The sequence below is a fragment of the Ambystoma mexicanum genome, chromosome 1q, assembly GCF_040938575.1.
Source record: "Ambystoma mexicanum isolate Mex_15411 chromosome 1q, UKY_AmexF1_1, whole genome shotgun sequence".
NCBI classification, from domain to species: domain Eukaryota; kingdom Metazoa; phylum Chordata; class Amphibia; order Caudata; family Ambystomatidae; genus Ambystoma; species Ambystoma mexicanum.
In genome coordinates, this window is record NC_090922.1 from 704,510,062 (window position 1) to 704,525,174 (window position 15,113).

The 15,113-nt window shown below is 49.7% G+C and overlaps 1 protein-coding gene across 3 annotated transcripts in view; it reads left to right on the forward strand.

Moving 5' to 3' along the window:
- GORAB (golgin, RAB6 interacting) overlaps positions 1-15,113 on the forward strand; it is a 156,489-nt gene that overhangs the window by 61,959 nt on the left and 79,417 nt on the right. The gene's annotated exons all lie outside the window — the stretch shown is intronic.

The window sequence follows — 15,113 nt, forward strand, 5'->3', positions numbered from 1 at the left end:
ATGCTGTGAGAAGCAATAGGTCTTGGGGTGATGGACAGTGGTCTTCTCCCTCCCCATCTCTCCAAAGCTGAACATCGACGCAAAGACACTGGTGAGGGAGTGTGGGTGAGCATAGGAAAAGGAGCCCAATTTCCAGTAGTCCAACCATGGAACAGCAGGTACTGGGGCAACAGAGGTCAGGGTTGCATGGGGCAAGAAATCCTCCTGCAAGGTCCTCTACTTAAGACTGGTCCCCTCATTAAAACCATGTACTGTAATCAAGCATCAGTGCTTTGTCAGTGGAATTGCTCAGAGCAAGGGTGCTCCCATCTTTTCCTTCGACATTAATAAGGTCCTTCCCTAACCACAGCACTTTCTACTGTGTGGACTATTTTACAGAAAGAGTGATTGGGGTGGGAGGAGAGGAGAAAACAGGACATACACCACCAAAACGCAAATGAAAACACACCAGGCTGTATTAAGACCTTTCTCCAGTGTGCAGTGCGTGGGTATTTGATGCTGAAATAACTGAACCAGAGACCCCTTAAAGGAATGAATTTCTGGCAACCGCAAAGGACTTTATACAGCCACCTCCATTCAAGAATCCCTACCAAAGTGATTAGGATAACATGCACAGTCCTCCTTAATGTGTTAATTAAATCCCCCAACAAATTGCATGGGCCTTCTGAAAGGCCTCCGATTCCATTTTGTTAATGACCGACTTTAGATGTGCCTCGCAATAGATGTCCCGTCCGAGCAAACGGAAATATGTTAAGCCAATAAGGTCCAAAGCCAGTAGAAGGAGGAACCACACAATCTGCCCCCTCATTGAATCAGAGTGCCAGAGGTGGATATGCTCAACCAGAGGCTAAGGTGTGCTGATGATCCATTACAACAACAAATTCCTATGGGGGTTACCATCTTGGTGTTTCCATTGCTAAATAGTCAGCATCAATGGTGAGGGTACTTTAAGAGATCTCTTGGAGAGGGTGTCATTTATAGATTCCAAACTGCCCACTTTGTATTCTTTTTGCACTACAGGATGCAACCCACAAACTGTAAATAAAGAGGTGCTCCCAGGATTAATGGAGCTCTCAAAATGTACCCTAGCTGTAGATCATGCTGAGCCCTCTGTGTTATAAAACACGCCAGGGTTGGCAGAGAGAGAAATCTCCCATGCGGGAACAGATCAGCCATTGCCTTATAACCCAGGCAATCCCAATGCGCTGCCACCACAGTGTCCCAAGTAGGCCCAAGACCCGGGAACCTCCACAATGGAAGCCATTTATGATATGGAGGCAACCTACCGTACGCAGCAAAAATGGAGCGCAAGGCTAGCACTGTGGAAGCCACTGGGTCTTACAGGCAATCGTCCCTGTACTTGCGGTCCATAATTAGCGTCCTCAGGTCAGATCCACCTGCTGCCAAACGCTCAAGTTTGACATTGGGGTGGGGGGATTGCAGCTTCGCGTCATACCGGTGGGTGGTGAAATGGGCCTGTGCCGTCATGTTTAGGCGAATTCTCAAATATGGCTAATTTCCCTCACCTAGTGAGTCCCCCAGCAGCTTTGCTGGACTTCTGGAGTTTATTTTTTTCCACTTGGTAAGAGTGAGAGCTTTTCCCCCACTCTTACCTGTGTTTTGCTATGTGTTTATATCTGTGTTTGTGGTGGTGGACTCTGAAGCACACCACTTCAGCAGCCCCCTTCTGTTTGTGTGTCACACAGCACCTTCAGTGCCATGGCACAGGGTTGTCTTTAAGACTTCCCTCGACACCATTTCTGAGGCGACTACTGTCCCCCAGAAAAGGGTAAAGTTACCATTAACTTTACTTGGTCAATCTACCACAGATCCAGTGCAACCCATCTTCCATGGAGTACTGGAAAGGGTTAACTCGTATCCCTTTTTATCAGTACCTCCTAGAGCATTGTTTCGCTCTTTTAACACTTAGACTTGGCTGGTGGCAGTGGTATCTATCCTAACTTTTCTACCGCGATTATACTATATAAACGTGGTATTGTTTTAGGCTATTATATTAGCTTCGAACATAAACCCGCTTGACCAAATCGTCTTTTTTTTCACCATTTCTTTTTGTTAAAGTCCTTCTTGTGTCTTTGCGCGGCAAACTAGGTTCGCCTTCTTCACCATCTTTTGGCAGGCTTTCTGTTCAGAAGCCCTCCACCAGGTGCCTGGGTGTCTAGGTGGGCTGAATGTGAGGGAGGGGTGTACTCGCCCCCTGCACAGGGTATCCTAGGAAACCCAAGTCGCACTTTGTCATGATTGGCCAGGGTAGTTGTCCGGGCTGGACAACCCCCCCTGCTGGTTGATTACAGCCAGGCTGTGTGAATGGGGGTTTTTCGCATAAAGGCAGGTCTCTTGGGCTAGAAGTCAGAGAGTCGCCACTGGAACTACAAGGAACCGAAGAGAAGCGGAGAGAAAGACGGCTGCTGCAACTACCCCGTCCCGGTGAAGCCCTGCGCAGTCCTGAGCCATCTTCCCTTCAACGTCTTAGAAGCTCCAGTCCGGAGTCTTCTTCCCTTGAGCTTGGTGGGGATAACCAGCTCATCTTCTACAGCCAGAGGATCCTCTTCCTTGGTCGAAATCGCTGCACACTGCTGTAATGGTCCAGATAGCTCCTGAAGAGCCTCTCCTGTATTTAAGGAGCGCACCTTTTATTCCTTGTCGCTGCTGCCGGCTTCATCCCTGTGTGGTGCAGACCCCCTTCAGACGTCTTCCTTCACAACGAAGCTCCAGGAATCGTGGGTCTGCGGGAAACCAACAGAAACAACTGCCAGGGCACCAGCTGCACCACTGGAACAAGGTACTGGGGTTCTGTTGAGGAAACTGCGTGAATCCCTTTTTCTTCATTTCCAAGGCTTGCCCTTGTCTTCCCTCCTTATAACTTTTGCATCCGAGCATAGACAATATTGAAGTACTTTTGGCTACGTTGAATCGTGAACTGTTTGACTGTGTGACTGTGTGATCTTCGGCAACTGGCCGTGGTGTCCTTCGACCCTGGATCCGTCCCTTTGACTTTTGAACTCCTGTCTTTCTGTCTTAAGTGTTTCTTGATTCTGCCTGCCTAACCAAAATATTGCCTGTGATTTTTGTCTCCAACTCCCTCTGGGTACCTCAAGTGCGAAGTGTGTTTTTACCCCGGTAGCATTTCATGTCACGGATACGCGTTTGTTTAGTAGACCGAACTGTCAAAAAGTGATCGCAATTGTATTCACGGTAACGTGTTTTGTTCATAACACTGGTTCATTCAAACACAGGGTACTTACCTTGAGACTTACTGTACAAAGTTAATTGGTTAGTTGTATATTTAACGTGTGGTTTTTAGTGCAGTTTTATAGAAGTGTTGTGTTTATGTTTATAACGAATGGTTTAAAAATAAATGTACTTATATTTTTCTACCTGAGTCAATGTTTGCTTGAGTCACAGTAATTGTGGTCCCTTTGTGTAATCTCTGCTACTGCTCATATACTCTTGAGATATGCCTGGCTGCTCCACCACTGCTACCACTCTGACATAGTAGTACAGGCTTGTACCAAAGGTAAAACATGTATTGCCACCTGTAGTCTTAATTGTGTGTAGTGGTCCCTAAGGGCACTGCACAGGATTCTGCCTAACACGCCACCCACTATATCTCAAGGCGTAGGGTTTTGAAACCCCCCACCCCCTTATCATACGACGGAGTCTCCCAATCTGGTCAGTCTGCCGTCACATAACCCTCCACTGCTAGGTAGTTATCTTTCAGAAGGGTGGATTTCGTACCAGAGACCATCACACCCAGGTATTTAATCCCATTCAGAGACCAGCAGAGAGAATACGTACCATGCAGTTTTTTAGTGCCACTTGTCAGCGCTATACGGATTTGGTATAGTTTATTGCGAACCCGGAAAAGCCACCCAGCTGTATTATGTTCCAGAGGATCAGATCTAGGTTCGTCTGTGGGTCCCTTGTGTACAATAGCACGTCATCTGCATATAGCGAACTAATCTTGGGCGAACCCCTAAGGCGAACCCTGCAGTGCTTGTGTCGGGCACGGATCATGTCCGCCATAGGTACAATGACTAGGACGAAAAGGATCCGGGAGAGTGGGCAGCCTTGCCGGGTGCCCCTACCTAGTAAAAAGGGTTCCAAAACACATGAATTGACCAAAACTCTGTCCGATGGGTATGTATATAGCAGCTTGATGTAGAAAAGCATTTATGGCCCAACACCCATCTTTTCAAGCACCACCCATGAGTACTCTCACGAGATCATGTCGAAGGCCTTTGAGGCATCGATTGCCACAGACTCTGCCGCCAGATCTATTCTAGCCATCACGTCGAACAGGCACCTGCTATTCAGCGATGTGGATCTACCCGGGACAAAGCCTGCCTGATCACTGTGGATAATATGGGGCATCAATGGGAGCAGCCTATTTGCAAGAGCTTTTGCATATATTTTGGTATCCACATTCATGAGTGAAAGGGGCCTGTAGGACCCACACTCATTGCTTGGCTTGTCGGGTTTAAGTAGGATGGTTATGTTGGAATTGCGTAGTGATGCAGGTAGAGTGGACTTGCAGATCGCTTCCTCCCATACCCCCAGAAGCTGAGGGAACAGCAGGGCAGCATGTTCTGGATATAATTCTGACGTAAGTCCTTCGGGCCAATGGCCTTAACCTCTGGGCAGGTTAGTAACTACTGCAAGGATCTCCTCCATAGATAGGGGAGCCTCCTGGCTTGCCCTGGTTTGGATATTGAGACGCGATAAGGGTATCCCCTCAAGAAGGAATGTATAGCCTGCTTTTATGCAGAGGGCTTGAAGCATATAAAGATCTGTAGAATCCTGCATGTATCGATGATGCAGTCCACTTGGGTACGCCCACATTCTGATTTTGCCAGCCTAGCCAGTGTCCTAGCAGGTCTCTCCCATTCCCTATACGTCCTGGCTGCTTGTGGCCGAGAGAAGTAGCGATCCTCCCTCAGGGCATGAGCCTCATTGCTCCAATTCGGAGCGTATTTGCGCAAGTAGTGTGGATCTGGGAGACAAGAATACTCCACCTCTAAGGCCTCGAGCTTGGTTTCGCACCGTTGTAGGTCACCCCTGATTGCTTTCAGAACCCCGGCTTCTCTGGAGATCGACATAGCCCTGATATAAACCTTGAAGGCTTCCCCTTACGCCGGCAAAGGTCGCACCCACTGTATTACGTGCAAAGAAGGTCTCTATATCCGACCTGATTTCCGCCGTAAAGACTATCTTTGAGTGCTTTGGATTTGAAACACCAGGAGCAGCCCGATACTAGAGATCTGTCCGTTCTTAGTGTCGGTACCACTGGGGAATGGCCAGAAAGGGTGCGGAGCAGAAACAATGTGTCTACTACCCTGCCCATCATTGACCCAGAGGTCAGACACATATCATTGCGTGAAGACATATCCCGCACCGAGGAATAGTATGTATACTCTCGCGCTCGCTGGTGTAAAAGGCTCCATGTATCCCCCAGTTCCAAGTACTCCATATTGGCCAAGAGCTGTCGAGCCGCCCTTGACTGGGGCCTGTGAGCTACACTTGTCCTGTCCATAGTTTGGTCAAGGATCAAATTCATATTACCCGCACCCCTCAGCCCCGAATGGGATTGGGACCCCTGCATGACCACTAAGTATTGCTGCCACACCATCATGGAATTCCGGCGAGTCGACATTCGGACCATACATGTTCACCAGTAATAACTCAATCCCTTCGAGGATGCAATGAAGGATGACATATCTCCCCCGGGATCCAAATACTTTTTTTTAAGGGGAATTTCACGGCTTTCTAATTGAACTTTCGTGACCCCCTAGATTGAGTTGAGTACGAAGTGAATAATTTGTTTACTCTGCAGGCTGGTGCAACCCCCCTGCACACCACCTCTCTAGCATGCATCTCCTGTAGGAGGAGGACATTCACTTTATGCCTATTTGCGTAAGCCACTACCTTCTGTGATTTTGTGAAGTTCCCCAGCCCTCTAATATTCCAATTCATCACCTTTAGCCCCATTACAGTGGATGGTTAATGTTGATCAACACCTCAAAGTTGTCCCAATACTCAATTCGCCTATGCAACACAAGCCAATTTCATCCATGTACTCTGCTGCCAACTTATTTTCTCGGGTTTTCACCCCTCCTCTCCCAGTGTGTACTAAACACTTGGCAGAATCTGTTACTGGCACAGATCCCAACCCCTACCCTCACTGCCCTCACCCAACCTGCAGTGTGAAACCCCTGCCCACCCCAAATAGGCCACAAGGACCAGCAGTGGGCCAACATTAACTGAGCATCTGCTATGGGGCTAACTGCTGCTGCATCGGCCTGCACCACAACACCAACACAGGATCACATATCAATGTGTATAGGTGGCAGCAGTAGATTGCAATTTAGGTGTTATGTACTCATGTGACAGACAGAAGTAACTTAAATGTAGCAATGGCCAGCCCAATCGGCCCGGTTGCTGCTTGTTCGCATTAACCTACTCCTGAGCCGGGATTGGTATCTGGGCTTCAATAAACTTTACTGCCTCATTAGGGACCGTAACAAAATACAATTTGCCCCGGAATTAAAATCTCAGATGACCTGGGAACAGCATTGCATAATGTATGTTATGGTCATGTAACATTTTATTGACCCCAATAAAGTGGCGGCTCTCCTGTTGTACTGAGAGTGAAAAGTCTGGAAACATTTGGATAGTCTGTGAGCCCAAAAGCAATTCCTTCTTGTCCCTGGCGAGGCAGAGTAGATGGTCTCTGTCCCGATAACTCAGCATTTTCACGATAAGGGGGCGAGGAAAATCCCCTGGATTAGGTTTGGGGGTGAGTGCCAGGTGGGCTCGCTCAACTGCAAAAAGGGGGGATGGAATTGGGGTGCCTAGTAAATTTTCGAAGAGACTCTCCACTGCCTGTTCCATGCCCCCAAACAGTGCATATTCAAGGACCCCCACAATTCTTATGTTATTCCTCCTTGAACGTGATTCCAGGTCATCACACTTATTTTTTACTGCCTTCCCTCGCCAGGGACGCCACCGTGACCTGAAGCCCCTGCACTGTGTCCTCCGTTGCTCCAATCCTTGCTTCCGCCTCGGTTATGCGCACCCCTCCTTTGCCAGATGTGAGCGCATGGATGCCACGTTAGCCGTGATGTCGTCCTGCTTTTCATGTACTGCAGCGAAGCCCTTGGCCATGGCTTCCATCATGTGCGTCAGGTCCGTAGGTGGTGCAATGATGGGTAGACCTGATCAGGCTGGGAGCTAGATGAAGTTCTGGGGTCTTCCCATGACGCTACCCTGGTAAGGGGTGCAGGTGCGGGAGAGCAATGAGCCCACACCGCCAGCCGCTCCCTGTATTAGTGCGTTCAACTTAGCTGGTATGTGATCGTACCTCCACATTCACAAAGTTCCAGTGGACCCAGTGTCTGAGCTAGGGCACCATGTGGCCAGAAGGCTGTCTGATATAATCACAATGCAACCACCTGTGTGGGCCCGGTAGCAGGAAGGAGATCACCATGTGGGTTATTGTCATCTCGCACTCCCTGCTGGTGGGCCGTGAACAGCCGCTGCCCGCCACAGGGGGCCAGCCACTTGCTGCCTTTCTCCGCTCAGGAAAGCCACACAACGCCAGCTCTGGTATGCAGGTGCGGTCACAGCTGCTGTTCCAAATCAAGGCCTCCAGTAGCTGCCGAGCTGCAGCTCCATGCACCAGCACCTAGTTTTGCTCCGCGCGATACACGCTCTCAGCTGATGTCTGCGCCCACCTAGCGAGGCTGTGCTGCACCTGCAGATATCTGCGGCCTTTCACTGCTCCTCCACCGCTGAGCTCAGGATGTTACAGCACACGTCCAGCTCTTTTGTCGCTGTCGTCGCTCACACCAAGCGTTCCCCACCGCTTGGAAGCACCGCGCACAGCTTTTCAGCACTGAGTATCAAATAATACTGCCACCACAAGGAGATTTTCCGGGCCGAATTACAGAGTTGATGCACTATGCAGCCATCTTGTCAGCTGCTCAACAGCGCCCCCTTTGGTTTCATGTGTTAAAATCGTGGCAAAAATGGTCATGGACACAAAATATTGCTGCAAAAAGGCTGTGGTTTTGCCGCCGCAGTGCAAAGGATGTGCGGACACCTCTGCAACCTCCGCTCCCCTTAAATGTTGTAATGGGGTAGACCTTTAACAGGTCAAACCACAGCATTTTTGCCGCAATTTTTTTTTTTTATATACAGGTGACATTTTTGCTGCGATTTTATCACTGCATACCCCCCCTTTTGTAATTATTCTAACGAGACAGGTTGAAAATTGCTATACCACACACATTTAGGAAGGGAGCTCAGCCTTCTCCTTCTGGTGAACGGAAGCAGACTGCTCACAAAAGCGATGTTACCAGCCGGCTCAGAGGTGAAGTGGTTTAAGCCAGTTCTCCAGAATGGGGTCTGGCATGGATTCACATGCTCATGAATATTCCCCGTCATCAGGCTGCGAATCCTCGGTAAAAGAAAAAAAGTTTCACTTTCACTTTAATACTGTATTTCTCGGGGCGCTGTTGAGCAGCCAAACAAGATGGCCACCTGACTGCAGAGCTCTGTGCCCAATATAAATCCTTAATAATTTAAATTAATATCTGCATGTAAATGCTTGAATTCGAGGTGCCGATAAGGTTTTTCAGACCCTTGACACCTCAAATCCAGGGTATGGTTAGAAACTGCGATCCGCAGCAATAACTAGAAGTGCCGTGACACTTGCCGGACGAGTGGCTGCAGGGAGACTCAAGCGACTAGGTGTGGGAGGTGCCTGATCCCACCAAGACTCTTGAGCAGCGGAGAGGAACGAGTGAGGCGGTAGGACATGCTGGGCTGCCGTGATGCCTCGGCTCTCCTGAGACAGAACATCAGACAGTTAATGGCCCCATTTGAAGACACGGATCCCGTGCATCGGACCGAGCATGCCTATCCCCACAGACAGCTACCCCGACCAGACCCGACGGCTGTACCAGCAGTGTAGCCGGGCATACCGAGGGAGGAGGAGCACAGTGACTGATTTTGTCAGCTCCCTTGAGGCGGACAGCACGGCAGAAGCCATACACCCCTGGGCGCCTTAAATAACAGCTGAACCTCCCGGAAGCCGGGCCCTTGAAAACATTAAAGGTGAGGAGCGCAAGTACAAGAAACGATGACGGTGGGCTGCAAAACCTGCAACCCCAACAATCGAAGTAGCGCAAACAAGCTGGACGAGATCCACAGAGCAGTCTCGTCAAGAGAATTTGGTAAGGTGGGGGGGCTGTGCATCGCCCATAGCAGCATAGCAAATCTGCATGAGAACGAGGGAATGGTGGCCCCGAGCTACAGTGTCCCTAGCGAACAGTTCAGCATTAACGCTTAGAGAGCGCAAAATTGAGACCCCCAGCCTTACAATGCGCATCCCAAACTAGAGGCCATTGGGAGAGTGACCCGCTCACTACAGACTGAGGCCCTTAATCTGTTGGTGCACCACAAGGGGAAGACTGGGCAGACAAATCTATGCCAATGGGCCCATGAGCCCTTAAGAAGCATACAGAACGCGCTTGATAAGGCAATGGCATTCGACCCTCACTGTAAGGAGACACTACCCGCCCCACAGTTTGCAGTGCCTACAGAACCCTTTTGCAGACCATGGTGGAACGGGAGGGCTACGCCGCCGCAACCAGTGTCATCTGGGAGAATCTGTGCACCAAACCCAGATTGACCCAGCAGTATGCCAGGATAGGGCAAAATTAACCCAACGTTGCCCCCTGTACACAGTGCACCCAATAGATAAGAAGTAAACTGGAACGTACAGCGGAATAATAAACGGGACTACCATGAGGGAAATTAGTAAGTGCTAAAGCAAAGAAACTTCTAGTGCCATTAAATCAAACTCGTTAACAATAGCATCATGACAAAAGGAGCCAACAAGAAGGGCCTCGTGGACTTGTTCATGGGCCCCAGGCCCTCAACCTCTGAGTCCCCCCCCCCCCCTCATACAAGCGCCTCACTGAATGAAGAAAGGGATGGTGACTCACGGGACGATCAATTGTTACAAAATATGAAAAATGGCTTTATGGCCATTAACGTTAAACTAGATGACATAGTTGGCACAATCGGATCCCTGAAAGCGAAGTTGGAGAAAGAAAGCAGGTGCATCACAGAGGCAGAAACACGAATCAGTACAAATGAAGACACGCTGACACGCCATGGGCGCGAACTGGCCACTATCCAAACGGAACTAAAGAAAATGTCAGACACGTGCCATGATTTAGAATCGTGATCTAGATACAATATCTGCATCGTGGGGGTCCCGGAGGCGGCATGCAAGGGACCTATGGAGGCATTTGTGGAGAACCTCTTAAAAACATTGTTTGCCGCCTCTAAATTCTCGTCTCAATTCCTGGTTTAAAGGGCACACCAAACACGTGCCCCTCCCCCACATCCGGGATCACCACCAAGAACAATAATTGCTAGATTATTGAACTATAGAGACAGGGACACACTTCTTCGGATGTCTAGAGAGATGGGTGCACTGCATTTTGAATCTAGCACAATACATATATACCCAGACTTCGCTGCCGGAGTACAAACGCAAAAAAGATTGTACGATGCAGTGAAACGCTTCCGTCGGGCCTGTAAAGTGCCATATTCGGTAACGTTTCCTGCCAAACTGAGGATTTAGCATGGGGGCAGATCCCACTTCTTTGACAATCCCACAAACGCAATGTCCTATATAGAGGCATCAATACCCTTGCCTCCTTGACGACCGCCCCAAGAGCCAAATGAACCACAAAACATCGAGGTAAACAATTGGGAGGATAACGATTGATATTGTTGTGTTGCAACCATACGAGACTAGGGGAAACATTTCAATTCCCTGCTAGTATGGCGATGAACTGTAACACAGCAATGGGACACATTCAGCTGATCAGACGATAACGGCTATCAAAACGGCACCCCGGGTATATGCAACAGTTTGGGGCTACTACATCATCCTGTTGGGGCTCATGGGGAAGGGTTGGGGCGGTGCACAGTTGTTAAACGTTCGGGACACCCAGGCCCTCAGCGGACCGGGACCCTGGTTTTGAAAAAGTTAGAAAAGGCAATGGCAAGAGAGACGCAAGTCAGGCAACGAAGAATTGGATAGGTGGCATAGTGATAATGCATTAGTAAGTCCGAGAACTGTCATGGCTGAACATCTAAAACTACTCTTATGGAATGTAAGGGGGCTAAACAACCCGATAAGTGAGGAACATTTGGGCATACTTGGAACGACATGCACCTAATATAATCATGCTACAGGAGACCCATGCACTAGAAGCAACTCAGACAAATGGCGCAAAGATGGGGGAAGAACAGATTCTATACAAATTACTCGTCACAAGCCAGGGGAGTGATTACGCTCATACTTAAAAGCATAGACTTCAAGGCAGGAATAACACATATAGACCCTGAGGGCAGGTACGCCATTGTGTCATGCATGGTTAATAACAGGACAATGACCCTGGTCAGCAGTTATGGCCCCAACACAGATGATCCCGCATTTTACGTTAAGTGGCAACACTGATGGGTCAGTCCCCAGATCACCTAATATTATGGGGCGGGGACTTCAATATGATACTAGAGCTCTCCAGGGACCAATCAAGCACCAAACACAGGAATTAATCCAAAGCCTACCTAACCATAAAGCAGATTATGAAATAGTATGGGATATTAGACATATGGAGACAAGAACACCCAACAGCGACAGAGTATACGTATTACTCCACAGTGCCCGATGCTCACTCCAGAATAGACTTCTGACTTATCTTGGAAGTATGGACTGAGAGTACATGCGAGACCGCAATAATACCACGCACATGGTCCGACCATTCACTGGTGTAACTTAGAATAAAACGATCACCTACACACAGGCCCGAAACACTGTGGAGAATGGCGCCGTCAGCACTGACGTACGTCTCACTGGTGGAGACACTCAGGACAGATATTGAAACGTTATTTATGGAAATTGAGAAGTCAGTGACTAGTTTCTTTACGGTATGGGAGACATTTAAGCTCTGGTTTAGAGGAATAATGTTAGCATCTACATCTGGTATTTTGAAAAACACGAGAAAGGAACTAGGAAAAACGGAGGAAGATCTAAAAGAGCTAGAAAATTAGTAAGGTAAAACACATGACAGGGCGCTAGTAGGTCTAATTAAAGGCAACAGACTAAAGTTCTGCGATCTAGCAGAACGAGAAACCTGGTTCGTGACTAGGAAAGTGCACGCCAGACGATACAGGGAAGCAGAGCGCCCCGGCCCGCTACTAGCCAGAATAGTAAGAGGGGAACGGGAAATAAGTTCCACTAGTGGGATCACGAAACCCAACGGGGACGCCACCATTAAACTGGATGAGATACATAACATGTTTAGAGAATACTATCAAACACTTTACTAAAACAATGACACAATGATGGACGAGGAAGTAGGAGAGTATTTAGCAGACACCGAACTACCCACAATAGATCTAGAAACCAGTGATAAACTTAGCAGCCCAATGACCGAGGAGTAAATAGCCAAAGCCATATCCGCACTGGCATCCGGCAAAGCCCCGGGCCCTGATGGAATAGGTATCAAGTTGTATAAAGTGTACAAAGACATTTTAGCTCCTAAACTGCCTCTGGCAGCCATCTTCAGATTTTTACTGCACACTTCAGTGTTGCAAGTCCTCGATTTTTTTTTTTGACGAGAAAAGTTCAATTTTTCTTCCAAAGAGGCTGTGCGCTTTTTTCCTCACCTGCCGGCAACGGGGATCTGTTGTCGGTAAAAGTTCTTCGCCCCTCAAGGGCAAATATTTGCCCAAGATTCTAGAAGACCATCTTGGGCCTACTTCGCGCCCTCCGACTGTGGCGGTGGAGAAGGCGGAGGGAAGGGCCCTCTCCAGGCCCTGCACGAAATACGGGCAACGGAATGGGTTTGTGGAAGACCAGCAACAACAATGTCTCTAATGCCTAATAAGGAGGTACAGTGCAAGATACGCCTAGGTTTCTCCAAGAAGATGACCAAAGACAGGCATAGTAGGCTGGCGGCATGGCTTAACTCAAATAAGGCACCTGACCCGAGCTCCGAGCAGGGTCATGCCTCGTCCAGGACCGGCCGTTCCGAGGAGCGATCTTCTAAGTCCTTTTGAGGTCGCCCCATCCGTGGGGGTCCAAGATGAGGCCAAGATCCGCAAGTCCGAGTCCACCGGGTTCACCCCCGGTGTGAGTCCCAAATTGGATAGGGCGCGATCAGCATCACCTTCCGCCTCCATAGCCAGCCTACCGTTGAGCTCCTCTTCCAAAAGGATGTCGTCCACCCCGGCTAAGCTTCGGGAGAAATCGTATAAGCCAAGTACCCGAGGAGAAGGCTGTGCAGCCTAAGCAGGCTCAACCGGCACAGACAAAAGTCTTCATCAAAGGCTACTACCACCATGGCAGCTACAGGCGCTGATCCTAGGGGCTCCGAAAGTGTCCCAGCCCCCGCGGTGCAGCACCACCGCAGAGTCCTTGACAGACTGCAGGCTCTCCAGAGTAGGTACAGGTACTGGCCCAGGTCCCGGTTCAGAACCCTCAGGGAGGGAAAAAAGGGGGGGCGAGGAGGCCCTTAAACAGTTCTCCCAGGTTGCTGCTTAAACTATGGAGGTGTCGTCCACGGACTAAGATAGAGTCCATGCATATGGTCCACGAGGATGCCTTCTTCCAGGAGGGGGAACTGGCACCGGACCATGCCATCAAGGTGTAGCAGTGGATGTCGCCGACACAGGGTTCTGGCAGATGGGGAACGGTATCTGCCTTCGTCGACAGGGATGGATGAATCTGTTTGGGAAGGCCGTCAACGAGTCCCTCCAGACCATCAAGACGGATACGGGTAGGGAGACGGCCCGTTCCCTCAGCACTCTCCAGCAGCATCTCTTGTCTTTTTGCTCCTCATGGGGAAATTCGAGCAGGTCATCAAAAGGTTTCTCCACGTTTTACAGGCAGCCTTCCCAGTCCTCAATGCAGAAAGCCTACAGAGGCTGCTCCCAGGCCTACGGTAGCGATGACGGCACCGCCGTCGCCCACAGGTCTGGACGCCGACGCCCAAGCAAGCATGAACCGGCCAAGATGCCGGGTCCCCATTCGTGCAGCCCGGTGGGAGGCCGGCTGACTAGGTTCATCAGCGAGTGGAGCAAGATCACCACAGACAGATGGGTGCTGGATGCTTTCGCCCAGGGGCACACCTATGAGTTTCAACGCAGGTGTCCTCATATTCCACCGGTTCCTCGTCAAGAGTAGAACATCCCTCAGTTTCTGGAAGAGGTACGAGCCATGCTACGAAAAGGGGCATTACAGCTAGTTCCCCAATGGCTCTAGGGCTCTGGAGTCTATTCCAGATACTTTCTAGTCAGAAAGAAGACACAGAGCTGGAGACCCATCCGGGATCTACGATGTCTGAACAAATAATTAGTCCCAGAAATTCAGGATGGTCATGTGGCAGCATGTGCTCGGCCAACTGAGGGTATTTCTTGACGTTGTTGGACCTGAAGGACGCCTCTTTCCACGTCCCCATTCACAAAAAACATCTGTAATGTCTACGTTTCGTGGTGCAGGGCCAGCACTACCAGTTCAAGGCCCTACCGTTCGGCTTGGAGTCGGCCCTGAGAGTGTTCACAAAATGCCTGGCACTCGTGGCGGCCCACCTACGTCTGCAGGGCATACACACATACCCATATCTGGAGGATTGGCTGATACGCACCCGCTCGCAGGAGCTGGTCGAACACACAAAGGCGACCGTCTGACTATTGACGGATCTGGGATACTCTGTCAACTATCTGAAGTCCTGCTTAACACCATCGCAGAACGCGCTGTTCTGTGGCGCCAGACTTAACACTGTGATTTGCCTGCCATCACACTCTGAGGGGAGGCTAGCAGCCATTCAAGGAAAGGTGCAACGACGGTCATCGGCGAAGACGGCCACGGCGCATGCCATCAAGCCGTTATTGGGCATGTCGTCCTGCATCTACCTCGTCAGTCTAAACAGGTTGCAGATGCGCCCCCTAAAAGAGTTCCTGGGTGCCTATTGGATACAAGGGTCTGGAGGTTTCACAGACAAGATCCC